We start from the raw sequence: 15,598 nt of genomic DNA on the forward strand, positions 1-15,598 counted from the left end.
AATTAGCATGAAAGTAAGCCAATGACCCTTTCCATGCTTAGCATTTTTTTCATCTTCAAAATAATATATTTACCCCATCTACTTCAGCGTCACTGTTGTGATAAAATTAGAATCTGATACGAAAATCTGTACAAGTTGCACAGCCTAGCGTCCAGGAAGAGAAGGTGAGAGAGAGGCAAAGAAAATTTGTTTCTATTTCATACTCAAGGACTGAGTCCAGCTTGGTATAATTCCGAGTATAGAATTAGGTGTATAGGATAAATTTTTAATATATGATAATATGAGTTTCTTAGTGGTTGTGATGAATCACTGTGGCATCCTCACCTTGCTTTATTGTATGATTCATGTTATGACATTACCAGGTGCTGCCCTCTTTGGGAAGAGAGGCGCTGCGTTCATTTCCATATATTTTTTAAAAGGCTGAAGCAAGGCCCACCTTGACGTATTAAAGGTGCAGTTTTGTGTGGAAAGTTTTAGGGAAAGAATTTTGGGCACTGACCGTGATGGCTGGACTCCTCTCTCTCTTACCAGAACCTCCTGTTGTTCAGGCCTCCTGGTCAGACCTGAGTTTAAAATCACACAGGGGTTAAACTCCGCAAACATCAGCCCAGGGGCATCGAGTTTCTCGTGTGTATATATGCAGATGATAAAAGTACTTCTAGACTCCTGTTTAAAATCCCTAAAATCATGTGAGAGCGAACGGTGGAGGGTAATTTTTAAAGGTTGGTATAATGTACAAAATCATTTAGAAAGAAGGGTTCCTCAACATCAAAATACTGAAGGGGACTTTATGAAAACCTTCAATAACGAGGTCGGTGGACAACATTCTGTACACCCACTTTAATGCTTGGCGTTGAAATTCTGGCTTCCCTCGTCTAGACTCTTAAAAAATACACTTGTATGATATGAAGGTACATAGTAGGATGCTGATTTAAGGAATTCGTCATTTTGAAGGATTATAAATGTGTTTTTATGGTGATAAGTTCTTGATGATCCCGATATATATTATTTTCATGCCAGATCCATATTAAATTACAAAGCAGGAAGATACAGCATGTAGAGAGTTTCTTTTTGCTCTGCTGTTCTTGGAACTGGGAAGTCTTTCAAAATTAAATGCTTTAAATTTACAGTAAATGGATTGATTTCCCTCTCTACCGGCAGAGGGATACCGAGGTCTGTCCCTCCTAGTCTCTCCAGGACTTTTACTGGTGTGAACAATCAGCACTAGTGTTTGACCTGTTCTACCCAGAGTTCCCATTCCTGCTTTCTCTGTGTTCATTAAATTTAGGATTCATCTTCGTGTTCCAAGAGTACCTTTTCCTTCATTGCCTCATTATGGACACCATATGAATTCCATCATTTCCCAAATATCACAAACACAAAGCCTGAGAATTCACACACATGAGCTTCCCAATAACATCAACAACTCAGAACCCAATATTAAATACCCTTGTTGTTGATGCTCCCAACCACTGGGAACGTCTCCTTGGTTGACCTGACTTCCCTTTTGCTTCTCAAATACCTACATCTTTCTCTTTCCTCTAAGGCTCTAATGTACAGCCCGATGCCTATTAATTTTTGTGCATCTCAGATGATTTTATTTCATTTTTTCCCCACTCTGTCCCTGACCAAGGAGTCTTAATTTTTTTTAAACCTATGGACAAACATTCACCCAATAGAGTTACCCTCTCTGAGAAGATCTGTTATGAGCTGCTAATCTTAGAGTTGAGTTTTGAAGAGCAAACACCACCATACATTTACTAAAAACTCAAAATAGGCACGCATTTATCTGGGTTCTATGAGGAAAACAAAGATGAGTAAAATAAAACTGCTGAACAGAAAGAACGGACAGAAACAATCAGCATAGCTACACACATAGGAGTTCATCATTCATAATCTGCTGAAGGCTTTAGCAAATAAATGGGCTCTGTGGCTTAATGACTCGGCCTGGGTAGCTCTTGAAATAAGACTGAACACACATTAGAAACCCCATGTCCATCAAGCAGGTGTGATGTCAAATTAGGAGGGCAGCCAGAATCCTGGTACAAAGGCTTCCTGGGACCTTGCAGGGGGGTGTATGATGCCACTTAGTCCCTGCCAGCAACCTCTCTGTTTCACTCCAGCTGGGGCCACTGGTCCAGTAAATGTGAATGCACCCTTGCTTGTATCAAGAGAGACCATGAAAACTACAACCTCTTGTGCCCTGATTTACAGTATTGTCACTTATTATGTGGACTCCAATGGAATATCCATCTTCTTTACCCCAGTCAGCATTCAAAAGGGATGGAACTCTATTTAACTGGCCCCCATCACTCTCACGCACCAAACTCCTTGATCCTGCAGTATCTCTCCAGCTATCATTTGAAAGTAGTTCAACTCTTTTATCACTTCATTCTACGGGTAATGTAATACATAATACTACAGTCCGGTGCTTCTGGACAATGCTCCATTTACAAGATAATGTGAGTAACTACTAGTTCAAGCACAGAATTGCTAATAGACCATAAAAAGGTATTTGTTCATATAAAGTATCACTCATTGCTTTCCTATCAGACCCTTTATCTAAGCACTGCATTAATGTCTCTATGCAGTAATAATTTCATTTTTGAACTTTAAGATAAGTCTTTAAATGACTTAAGCGTCTGCTTAGCTGAGGAGGCATAACCTTCCCTGAGTGTTGCTGCCAGGGCAGATTAACTGGGCTCTCTGAACGTTTTGTGACTCCTCACCGCACATTTTAACAAATTAAAGCCTATGGAAAACAATTTACAACTTAAATAGTAGACAACTATAATAAATAAATATAACAGCTTAGTTACCCAACTTGTTCTATAGCTGAGTATGCTCTCAAATAATAATGGTGGCAACTTGGAATCAATAGCTTTCATAGGATGGAAATGGATAGATGAAACTTGAAATAAATAGAAATGTAAAAGAGAAAACTGATGATTTCTCAGCATTTGCAATTTATCAGGATTTATCAGGAAGGTAGAGTAGTAGGAGAAGGTGAGAGGTGACACCGCCATTCCAGCCATGGCAGCTTGGGATCCAGGGTGGGCCTGGCTGAGCAAACTTGTCAAGGTTCAGGAACACACTTTGTATGCAGATACCTGAAATGATGCATTGGATGGGTGAGCCTTAAATGGGCCTTAAATAGGCCATTTGAAGGCATACCATTCAGGTTAAGTTAAGCTAAGTTAAAAGGCGCAATGGAAGGAACACAGAACCTGAAGTGCAGGAAGCCTAGGTTCAAATCCCGACTCTTCATTTCATGGGTTTGCAACCTGTGTAGACTTAGGCGAATGACTCAACCTTCCTTAAACTCCCTGGTCTTATCTCTCAGAGTGATGTCATAATAATTATAAAGAACCATGGTTATCTTTGGCCTCATTGGATGTTTCACTAAGTGTTGTGTGCTATAGCGTGGTTCAGGGCTTGGGAGAGCAGACTAGTTGGTCAGCATATTTGGTCAGAAATAGAATTGAGGCTTCCAGACCAAAGGTGAAGCAGGGAAAGGGGGCGGGGGTGGGGGGTTGTGAGAGAATAGGGGCTGCTAAGACTGAAACCGCTGTTAACAGTGGAATGAAACAAATGACTCGGGGCCACCCAGGAGCCTGCAGAGGTAGGGCAGAACCCGAGGGTGGTGAGCAATTGGAGTCCTAGCATTCTGCCTTGGCAACCATGAGCCGCTGAGCCCTGCCGTGAAGATTGTAAGCACAGTACCCTACAGGAGCTGAGTTGCTGGTAGTGTTGCTGTGTCCCAGCCTAACCTAACCACGGCAGCAGCCGTATTCTAAGAGATTTTCTATTCTTCTGCCTGGGGGTTGTTCCAGAAGAGTCTGTCTCAAGGTTAGATTGGTATTCAAACTAAAGGCTGTTGGGTCAGCAAAAAGAGAAGGTTACTCATTCTTGACTTCCTTTATAGATGGATGAGCAAACTCCTCCAATAATTCTCTACTAAGTCCTTAGATAAGGGTCTTCCTTACTTAGAGGTCAGTTGCTAGGTGATTTCTCCTAGGTTGTATTTCCTGCAATAGTTCCTTGTCTAGACAGCTAGATATTGCTGTAGTGCCATCTCCAGAATTTCAGAGACAGAGTCCAGAGGATCTGTCTGCATATGATGGCATCCCCAAACAGAGGCTGAAATGTTGAAAGGCCAAGAGACCAGTACTCGAACTCTAGAGGTTCGATTCCAGGTTTACAGAACCAGGTTTGTATGCCATTCCTGAGCTCCGCTGGTGTGTGATTCTTGGTCTGCTTGTTCCTTAGTCTCCTTCTGGAGGCAGGACTCAGGAATCCTGCTCTTGGCCCTTTATTTCCCCACAACTGAAATCTTAGCTAAACGAGGATGGTGGAAGATGGCCAGTGTGCTCCCACTTGAGTGTATCCTCAGGGACTCTGGCCTAGCATGGTTATGAAATTCTTTCTTTCTGCTTCTTTTCATACCTTTTGGGTATGGAATGGCATTAATTAGGCAAGTACACAAAAATATATCCTAGTTCCTGTGTTCAACCTCTCTCCTCCAGTAGCAATCTTAACCTTAAATATTTATCAAAAATCTCATAAAAATCTGATAACTTTGGAAGAAAATTTGAAAGGTGTTGTTTTTGTTTTGTTTTGGGTGCTCTAAGAGGCAGATGTCAAGATACAATTGCAGTGAAATAGATGAGGAAAATGTCTAAGGCATAAGGGAGAAAGAAAGTAGGAGAGCTGTAGACTGTACTGAGAGGCTGATACCTGTGGAGGGAAAGCGGAAGTAACAAGGGTTGGGTAGGAATAGTCTCAGATCACAAAGCAGTTTTAAGAAAGTTTCTTCCAGGCCACTGGGGAGTCCCTGAGCCAAAGAAACCCATCAGAGGAGACCTGAATTAAGGACCGCATTAGGACACTGCAGTGCTCAGTCATCAGCTAGGAGCAACCTGGGGCAAGTGCAACATCACCTTCCCAAACATGGTGCTAGATCCAGAGGGGTAGCAACTGGGGCCTTCTTTGATCAACTACGTCCTCTAGTAGACACTAAGAGAGTAGAGAAGTGCATGTTCACGGTCACTACAACATAAAGCCACAAAAAAGTAGCAAGAGATTTCATCTTGATGAATAGAGAGATTGGATTTCACACATAAATCTCAAATCTTCCCAGACTAATCTAGGGTCACATAATTCCAATTCAAATGGCAACAGGATTTTAAAATCTGTTTCTTGTTGGTTTTTATTTTTGTAGAACTTAGGCTGACTCCAAAATTGCATGGAAGAGAAAAATAAAAGGAACAGACACCCTTAAAGACCAAAGAATGGTCTTTATATTTGTTTCTCCAAATATCAAAGTATCATAGCACTATACTAATGAAGAAAGGCTAGTAATGGTTCTGGAATAGACAAATAGAACAGTGGAATCGAATTTAGAGCCTGGAGTAGACCAGCACATAAATGGAAGCTTGATATATGATAGAAAGTTGGAGAAGATGTTCTTAATTTTTGGGCTGAGAAAATTAGTCATCTATATATGGGAACAAAAATTGAAATCAGTTGGTGATTTACACTAAACACAAAAATTGAATCCTGGTCAATTAAAGTTTGAAATGTTAAAGCCAACCTGTAAAAAGGCAAAGAAAAAAAATAATGCAGACAGATTACCTTTATAACTTCCTTGTAGGTAAATACTCCTTGAGTGAGACAAAAAATAAAATTATAATGAAGAGATGGATACATTTTACTGCATTAAAAATATGGGATTATATATATATACACATATATGTGTGTATATATATGTGTGTGTGTGTGTGTGTATAAGACAATAAATCATTGGTCTCCATAGAACTACAGCACATGTAAAGTCAGTATGGAAGAAAACAAAGGACTCAGAAAGTAGACTGAAGATACGACAGAGAGAAAACCAAATGGTAACTAAGGAAACAAATTAACCCACAATAAAATATCACTTAACGTTGGGGAAATTTTAAAAAGTCTAATAGTTGGAAATACTGGTAAAGGTGGAGAACAGACAATTCTCATAATTCCAGTGGGAATTGGAGTTATAACAATATTTTTAGAGCAAACTTTCATTACTGAATAAATTTTTAAATGCACATTCCTTATAACCATCCATTAGACTTTCAGGTTTTAATCTTTTAGAAAAGAGTATCACAGAATGGTTCATTGTAGTATTGGGGGGAAAAAAATCAACGGACAGATAAAGTGACTTTTAAAAACTTGTGAGAATTTAGACCCAATCCCATCACACTGAGTTAAACAATACTTTCCTGCCCTACAGTTAAATAAAAGTGAGCTACATTAACAATAACCCTGTAAATGATATTGGGAACAAACAAAGTAAGTTAGCTTGCTCCAAATAATGCTTGCTCCTGGAAATAAGCCTGTGACTCATCTAAAATAATCTGCTTTTAGAACTTAAGATTTTATCATTTCAAAACCACCAGACTCCTGAAGATTCACTTCAGGACCCTTGCTCTGTGCCCCCAAGGCCAAAGACATAATGCCACAAACCCTGTCTAACATCAAACTTTTCTGCCTTGCAAGGCCCACCTAGAATCATCCAGCCCTGTTTCTACAACTATAATCTTTCTTTGCTTTCCCTTCTGAAATACTTTTAAAACGACATCAATCTTGTCCTTTACTGAAGTAAATCCAATAAATTTTGCTTGATCAACAAGTTTTTGGGGTAGTCTTTGGAGCAGTCAACAGTAGTATATTTAAACAAGGAATATGCTGTAAAAAATTGCCTCGAGTTGTAGATATCAATATGAACAAATTTTACATAATATTGACTTAAAAATAATAGCAATAAAACAAAAGTTGCTATAGAGAAATACAGTTTAGCTCCATGTATATAAAGTGTAAATCAATAGTAAAATTTAAGGAAGCATACAAATATGATCAAAGGTGAGGGGCACCTGGGTGACTCAGTCGGTTGAGCATCTGACTTCGGTTCAGGTCATGATCTCACGGTTTGTGGGTTCGAGCCCCACATCGGTCTCTCTGCTGACAGCTCTGAGCCTGGAGCCTGCTTCGGATTCTGCATCTCCCTCTCTCTCTCTGCCCTCCGCTGTTCACACTCTGTCTGTGTCTCTGTCTCTCACAAATAAACAAACGTTTTAAAAAATTAAAAATATCTGATCAAAGTTGAGAAAATACAGATACTGCACACCAAATTTAGGATTTGGGGGATGACAAGTGAAAGACCTAGGATTGCAGTCAGGAAACGGATAGCAAGTTTGAACTGTATTTGTCACGTTTTAACTCCCAAGATAGGTGGTAGCCTCCTAGGTGTTCCTCAGTATTATTTAAACATTTTCTACAATTTTAATTATTTCATAAATAATTTTAAAGGAAAGGTGTTGGGGTATGATACTTGGAGGTAAATGCAGAAAGAGGGGATGATAGTGTCAAATGCTGTGTTAGGATGTAGTACGTTCTGATTAACAAGGTGGCCGTGCACTTGTAGGAAGGGAGCGTGAGAAGAGGCTGAAAACTGTGGACGAAGAGACAGGGAGTGTGTTAAAAAAACAAAATTTAACCAAATACGTTTGAAGAGCTAATTGGCTTTGTCAAATGATTCATGTATCAGGCAGCACCCCATCTAGCCAGTAAGGGAAGTTCCACTGGGCTGTAGAAAATTATAACCATTTAATTTTTTTTAAGTTTATACCAAGTGAGAGTGAACTGTGGAGGGGCAGAGAGACAGGGAGAGAGGATCCCAAGCAGGCTCCGTGCTGTCAGTGCAGAGCCTGACATAGGGCTCCGTCTCACCCACTGACCATGAGATCATAACCTCATCCAAAATCTAGGGTTGGATGCTCAACCCACTGGGTCACCCAGGTACCCAGGAAAGGTTTTTAAAGCCAGAAAGGAAGCTGGGGGTGGGTGGGGGGGGAAGGAAATTACTAGCAAAGAACGTATTGTTTTAGGCAAGGTCGCCCTCCAAAGGGAAACAGAGGCAGATGGATTATCTCCTGGTGTTGACCAGAAAATTCCAATTTGTCCATTCCAAGGTTGTATTTCTCAGGAAGGGGGGCTTGGTTGAGCTGTAGTTGAGGTATTAAGCCTTGGTTTACTGCAGTAGGGCGTGAACATAAGTGACTCCATCTTGGGCCTGCAGTTTTCTTTTAACAATAGAGACAACTTTTAGGAAAGAGCTCTTTTATTCCCACTGGACTCTGTTGTTAGATGGTCTGGGCACAGTTCAAAAGCAAACCTACTGTGAAGAGGTTTATCGTGTATGCTTTTCTCTGTGTATATCGCCACACTTTAAACCAACAGGCGCCACACTTTAAACCAACAGGCGGTGTAATTGCCCCTTTACTGAGAGGAAGTGGAAGCACACGTGTTGGTAGTGGACTGTTTTGCATTTTTAGAGACCATAATGGCTTTGACTACAGGCCAGTTTACATAAATGACACACAGCCAAAAAAAAGGTCAACAGGATGGTTACAGTGGAGTAAATTTACTTAAGAATTTGCAATTGTTGACTTAGCTGTAGGGGGATAGGAGGCAAAGGAGAGCCAGAGAGGGATAGATCCAGGAATCAGGAAGAGACCAGAGAAAAGCAGGAGAAATAAAATCATATGAGAAGTGAGGATTAGGAAAAGCCTTCCTCAATTTGCAATTACTGACCCATGAGAGCACATTTAATACTTCCTTCGCCTTCAATAAATACATTCACAATTAAAAACACATTATCTGTGCATAACACATTGTAAAACTATGTGCTCTCTTCTTGAAGCAGCCAAGCTCAAGTATTTAACTAAATGCTTACAAAAATGTTAATCCTGTGGCAACAATGTCTGGAAAGTTCTGTATACCAAGCGAAGTCAGAAATAAATTATCACAAATGAAGGTTAAACCACAGCATGGTACTCACATATAAAGGTGGGAAATAAGAATTTAAGAGTACTAATCAGTGAAATACGGTTGCTGATAGGCTCTTACTAGAGCTACTGGGTTTAACAAACGGTAATACAGAATGGCCAGTTAAGTTTGAATTTCAAATAAGAAATATATTTTTCAAGCAGAAGTATGCTCCATGCAATATTTAGGACACACTTATATTAAAATCGAAATTTGTAGGAGTGCCTGGGTGGCTCAGTCGGTTGAGTGTCTGACTTCGGCTCAGATCATGATCTCACAGTTTGTGAGTTTGAGCCCCTCACCAGGGTCTGTGCTGACAGCTCGGAGCCTGGAGCCTGCTTCACATTCTGTCTCCTTCTCTCTCTGCCCCTTCCCCACCACTTGTGTTCTGTCTCTTTGTCAAAAATAAATAAACATTAAAAATTTTTTTTTAATTTTTTTTTTAACGTTTATTTATTTTTGGGACAGAGAGAGACAGAGCATGAACGGGGGAGGGGCAGAGAGAGGGGAAGACACAGAATCGGAAACAGGCTCCAGGCTCCGAGCCATCAGCCCAGAGCCTGACGCGGGGCTCGAACTCACGGACCGCGAGATCGTGACCTGGCTGAAGTCGGACGCTTAACCGACTGTGCCACCCAGGTGCCCCTAAAAAATTTTTTAAATCACAATTTGTGGATTACATCAAGTTCAAGTTTAACTGAGCTTTCTGTATTTTATCTGGCAGCCCTACTTCGTACATGTTCCCCACGGGCTTTTCAATCTGCATTAAACATTTATGCTCTTTCTCTTTCTCACCCTTAATTTCATTTTCAATTTCCCCGTCATATTTTTCTGGTTTTCCCACATTGTATTTCTTTCAGTGAAGGAACAAACTAAATAAGTTTCATTTCTCCAAGATGTTATATTTTAGACTAATTGCTTTACTCACAACCTTCTCTGAATTGTCTAGTCATGCTTTATTTGATGTATCTGGTAATAAAGTTCATTAGCATGCTAGTCCTCTGCAAAATTAATTTTGTTCAGGAGACCCAGGCCTGGATTTTATGGCTTTGAATTGAAGGGAGGAAAACAAACTTTTTTCCTCTACCTATCCTAGGGTCACTGGCTGGGGCGCTGCAAATTAGAGACAAAGACAAGTTAACAAGAGAAAAACAAACACGAGTTTCTTAACGCCTGCACTGCAGGTACACATGGGCGTGCCTGGTGATGACTACCTCAAAGGGGTGGTTAGAATCTGACCTTATCTAGCATCTTTAAAAAAAAACAAAAATTGTAGGAAGTGATAAGACAAACAAAAAGGACTTTGAGTTCCGAACGGTGACAAATGGTAGCAAAGTAAATATATGGGCAAATTAATGGAAGGTAAGAGCTAGTCAAATTGATCATGTAGATTCCTCTGGTGCATCTGTGGGTGGAGCAGGGTCGAGAGTTGTCTTTGGTGATTAACTTCTGTTCTCTCCTTGGGGGAGGGGGCACCTTTGCCAACTCATGCCCTTCTTTTAGGCAAATGTGGAGATGGCACAGAGTTCTTGTTTCTGCTTCTTCTGAATTGCCTTCAGTCTAAAATAGTACTCAGGCCAAAGTGACATATTTGGGGTAGTATTTTGGTTCCCTTTAAAATACTGGAATTTCAGTAAATGCAGTTGAAAAACACTGTACAGTCATACGGCCATTGTCTTTAGTAAAGGAGCAAGCAATGCTATTTTACCAGAAACAAGAAATGTTTAAGATTAAAACAGGGACACCTGGGTGGCTCAGTCAGTTAATCGGCTGACTCTTGATTTCAGCTCAAGTCCTGCTCTCACGGTCGGTGGGATCAAGCCCTGCATCAGGCTCTGTGCAGGCAGCGTGGAGCCTGCTTGGGATTCTTTGTCTCCTTCTCTCTCTGACCCTCCCCTACCCTCTCTCCCTCTCTCCCTCTCTCCCTTTCTCCCTGAAATAAACAAATAAAATTAAATTAATAAATTTTTATAATGTTTAACGTTTATTAATTATCGAGAGACAGAGCATGAGCATGGGAGGGGCAGAGAGAGGGGGAGATAACAGAATCCGAAGCAGGCTCCAGGCTCCGAGCTGTCAGCACGGAGCCTGACGTGGGGCTCAAACCCACCAACAGCGAGATCATGACCAGAGCCAAAGTCAGAGGCCCAACTGACTGAGCCACCCAGGTGCCCCAAAGTTAATTAATCCTTTTGAGTCTGCTCTGTGAAATATACATGGCTAAATACGTTAATAAAGATGAATTTTTCAAACATAGCTTATATGAAACTATGTACCAATTTTCATCATTCCTTCTTTATAATCTGAGGCACAGTACAACAGAGTCAAGATACTCATTTAAGGACATCATCACTCCAAATACGAATAGATTTCATCACTTAATATTGTAGTTTAAGAATATGTACGTAAAAATGGATACAAATTCTCTATACCAGAGTGACAAACTTCTCCTGGTAAATTTTAAGTATACAATAAATTTTTCTTTGTTATATGAAGATATTTTAATATATTGAGTTTTTCTAAAACTTTTCTTGTTTTGTTACTATACTCAAGTCTATTTCCTCTGAAAATGAAACAAACTATTTGTAAATTGATTTACACTGAATACCAACTATTAACATGTTAAAGTTTCTTTTTTAAGGTAAATCTTTCTTAATAGAGTCTTCTATTCTTTTCCAAATAAGGTGTACTTCCAAGTAAGGTGTAATAATAGCTTATTATTATTATTATTATTATTATTATTATTATTATTTCTTTTTTTTTTAAGAAAGAAAGAACACATGTGTGTGGGTGCCAGGCAGAGGAGGAACAGAGAGAGAGGGAGAAAGAATCCCAAACAGGCTCCACGTTGTCAGCACAGGGCCCAGTGTGGGGCTCAAGCTCACAAATGATGAGACCATGACCTGAGCTGAAATCCAGAGTTGGACGCTTAACCCACTGAGCCACCCAGATGCCCCTAGAATTGCTTATTTATTATAGAAGATGAAAAACTAATAGGTAAGTCAAGGTGAGTCAAGGTGAATCGAAATAAGTATATGTAAACCCAGATGTGAGGACTACAAAACTAATATATCTTATCGTTATGAAAGAGTGAAGTGTCATGGAAAATTAGAAGGAAGAGAGAAAATAATTATTGGAGTTATTGAAATGAAAATAAGCAAATGGAATCACACTAAAACGACTTTCTGAAAGAGTTTAATATTTAAGAGTTAGAAGGGGAAATTTTCCAGGTAGTAGAGAAGTACACAGAACTGACTTAAATGCAGTGTGTGTGCAGGGGTTGAGGGCACCAAAGATGATTATAAAGCAGAAGAATAGCTTTAAACTGGGGAGTAGAAAAAAGAAGTGTTCGTGCCCACTCTGGTGACTGAGAAGGTAAAAATAATTGGGAGTCGTTTTAGAATGTTTAGCCAGAGGTAAAGATGCCCATGTCTTCATCCCCCAAAGCTGTGAATGTGTTACATTACACAGCAGAGGGGAACTGAGGTTGCAGGTGGAATTCACATTGCTATTTAGCTGACCTTAAAGTGTGGGAACTCAGTCTGCCATTGCTGGCTTTGCAGTGGGGGGGGTGGGGGGAGTGTTGGGGGATGGAGGGGTGGGGGCAGGGAGCCCTGCAGCAAATAATGCCGCCAGCCTCTGGGGGCTGGGAAGGGCGAGGAGATGGGTTCTCCTATAAAGCCTCCAAAGCATCTCTGCCAACACCTTGGTTTGAGCGCAGTGAGACCCATGTGACACTTCTGACTATACTACGGGCACATAATAACTGTCGTGGGAGGCACTGGGTCTGTGCTAGTGTGTTATTCTTCAGGCTTCAGGGAGCTGTCAGCCTTGCATGACTCGTAGCTGCGTCCCTCCAGTCTGCCTCCAAGAGCCCATTGTCTCCTTCCTGTGTCCAATATGCTTTATGTCAATATTTGTTACTGGGTTTGGGGCGCAAACTGTAAAACGCAGGATGATCTCCATGCAAAGCTACTAGGAGGAAAAAAAAAAAGATCCTAGGGGCGCCTGGATGGCTGAATCTGTTGAGCATCCAACTTCCGCTCAGGTCATAAACTCACAGCTTGTGAGTCCGAGCCCCATGTCAGGCTCTGTGCTGACTGCTCAGAGCCTAGATCCTGCTTCAGATTGTCTCCCTCTCTTTCTCTCTGCCCTTCCCCTGCTCACACAGTGTCTCTCTTCCCCTCAAATATAAATAAACATTAAAAGAAGTTAAAGAAAAAAAAAGATCCTGTACTTGTTGGATTCTAAATTCTAAAAACATATTATATATTACTGGGATGCTAATATCAAAATCCAGATAACAGTGAATGAGTAAACAGGAAACATGAGTGCCAAATACAAAAATGAATGAATAAATGACTTTTAAAAGAGAGCCAGTTCTTTGGACATCAACTATGTTACAATTTGAGAAGGCTATCAATTGATTAAAAAAAGAAGAAGAAAGCAATGGAATGAAGGGAAAAGAAACAACCCAATACAATATTTGGGGAAGATTATTTGTCTTAGGGGTTTTTTGTTGTTATTGTTGATTTCAGAAATTAGATTTTTTTTCTTATTTGTTTTCCTTATTTGCAAGAGATCACAATTCTTAAAAAATTGGAATTTTTTAAAATTTGCATTAACGTAAAATACCAGTAATGGATATTTTGAAACATTTGAAGTGAGATTTTCAATCCTGCAATTTGGTAAGAGCTTGTGTTATCCTTAATTTAGAAAGAAAAATAAGTAAACGGAGGGTTAAGTTCATACAGAATGTAGACAAACTAAAACTTGAATCTAGGTAAAAGAACTCTGAGTTATTCTGTATTATACCACACTGCTTTTTATAAAGTTTGCAACCATTTAACACTGTTATTTCAAAAAGTAGAATTTTTTTTACATCTACAAAGTTAAAGTGCAATTTGTACAAAGCTTTTACTGAGCTAAACTATAGTAGATATCATCATTCCTATGTCTCTGATCAAGCACTTTGAGCTACCTTATATTTCTACACCTCTTCTAACTCTTTTTTAAAAAAATTTTAATGTATATTTTTATTTCAGAGAGAGAGAACTCATTTATGGTATAAACAAATTTCTTTTTTTTTAAGTTTGTAATTTAACTTTATTTTTTATTTTTTAAAATTTACATCCAAATTAGTATATAGTGAAGCAAAGATTTCAGTAGATTCCTTAATGCCCCTCAGCCATTTAGCCCATCCCCCCTCCCACAACCCCTCCAGCAACCCTCAGTTCGTTCTCCATATTTATGAGTCTTTTGTTTTGTCCCCCTCCTTGTTTTTATATTATTTTTGTTTCCCTTTCCTTATGTTCATCTGTTTTGTCCCTTAAAGTCCTCATATGAGTGAAGTCATATGATTTTTGTGTTTATCAGACTAATTTCACTTAGCATAATACTTCCCAGTTCCATCCACATAGTTGCAAATGGCAAGATTTCATTCTTTTTGATTGCCAAGTAATACTCCATTGTATATATATACCACTTCTTCTTTATCCATTCATCCATCAATGGATGTTTGGGCTCTTTCTATACCTTGGCTATTGTTGATAGTGCTGCTATAAACATTGGGGTGCATGTGTCCCTTTGAAACAGCACACCTTTATCCCTTGGATAAATACCTAGTAGTGTAATTGCTGGGTCATAGGGTAGTTCTATTTTTAGTTTTTTGAGAAACCTCCATACTGTTTTTCAGAGTGGCTGCACCAGCTTTCATTGCCACCAGCAATGCAAAAGAGATCCTTTATCCACATCCTCACCAACATGTGTTGTTGCCTGAGTTGTTCATGTTAGCCATTCTGACAGGTGTCAGGTGGTATCTCATGGTGGTTTTGATTTGTATTTCTCTGATGATGAGTGATGTGGAGCATTTTTTCATGTGTCAGTTGGCCATCTGAATGTCTTTGGAGACGTGTCTATTCATGTCTTTTGCCCATTTCTTCACTGGATGATTTGTTTTTTGGTTGTTGAGTTTGATAAGTTCTTTGTAGATTTTGGATACTTACCCTTTATCTGATATGTCATTTGCAAGTATCTCCTCCCATTCTGTCATTTGCCTTTTAGTTTTGCTGATTGTTTCCTTCACTGTGCTTTGCTTTGCTTTGCTTTGCTTTGCTTTGCTTTGCTTTACTTTCCTCTGCTCTTTATTTTCATGAGGTCCCAGTAGTTCATTTTTGCTTTTGTTTCTTTTGCCTCTGGAGAGATGTTGAGTAAGAAATTCCTGCGGGCAAGATCAAAGAGGTTTTTGCCTGCTTTCTCCTCAAGGATTTTGATGGCTTCCTGTCTTACATTGAGGTCTTTCATCCATTTTCAGTTTATTTTTATGTATGGTGTAAGAAAGTGGTCCAGGTTGATTCTTCTGCATGTCCCTGTCCAGTTTTCCCAGCACCACTTGCTGAACGGACTGTCTTTATTTCATTGGATGTTCTTTCCTGCTTTGTCAAAGATGAGTTGGCCATACGTTTGTGGGTCCATTTCTGGGTTCTCTATTCTATTCCATTGATCTTAGGGTCTGTTCTTGTGCCAGTACCATAGTGTCTTGATGATTGCAGCTTTGTAGTATAGCTTGAAGTCTGGGATTGTGGTGCCTCCTGCTTTGGTTTTCTTTTTTAAGATTGCTTTGGCTATTCGGGGTCTTTTCTGGTTCCATACAAATATTAGGATCATTTGTTCTAGCTCTGTGAAGAATGGTGGTGTTACTTTGATAGGGATCACATTGAATATGTAGATTGCT

The 15,598-nt window shown here is 39.7% G+C and overlaps 1 long non-coding RNA gene across 2 annotated transcripts in view; it reads left to right on the plus strand.

Moving 5' to 3' along the window:
• The window catches only part of LOC123384785, a 162,511-nt gene that overhangs the window by 2,130 nt on the left and 144,783 nt on the right, over positions 1–15,598 (plus strand). The window lies entirely within an intron of this gene.

Source organism: Felis catus, chromosome B1 (assembly GCF_018350175.1).
Source record: "Felis catus isolate Fca126 chromosome B1, F.catus_Fca126_mat1.0, whole genome shotgun sequence".
In the NCBI taxonomy this organism is placed as follows: Eukaryota; Metazoa; Chordata; class Mammalia; order Carnivora; family Felidae; genus Felis; species Felis catus.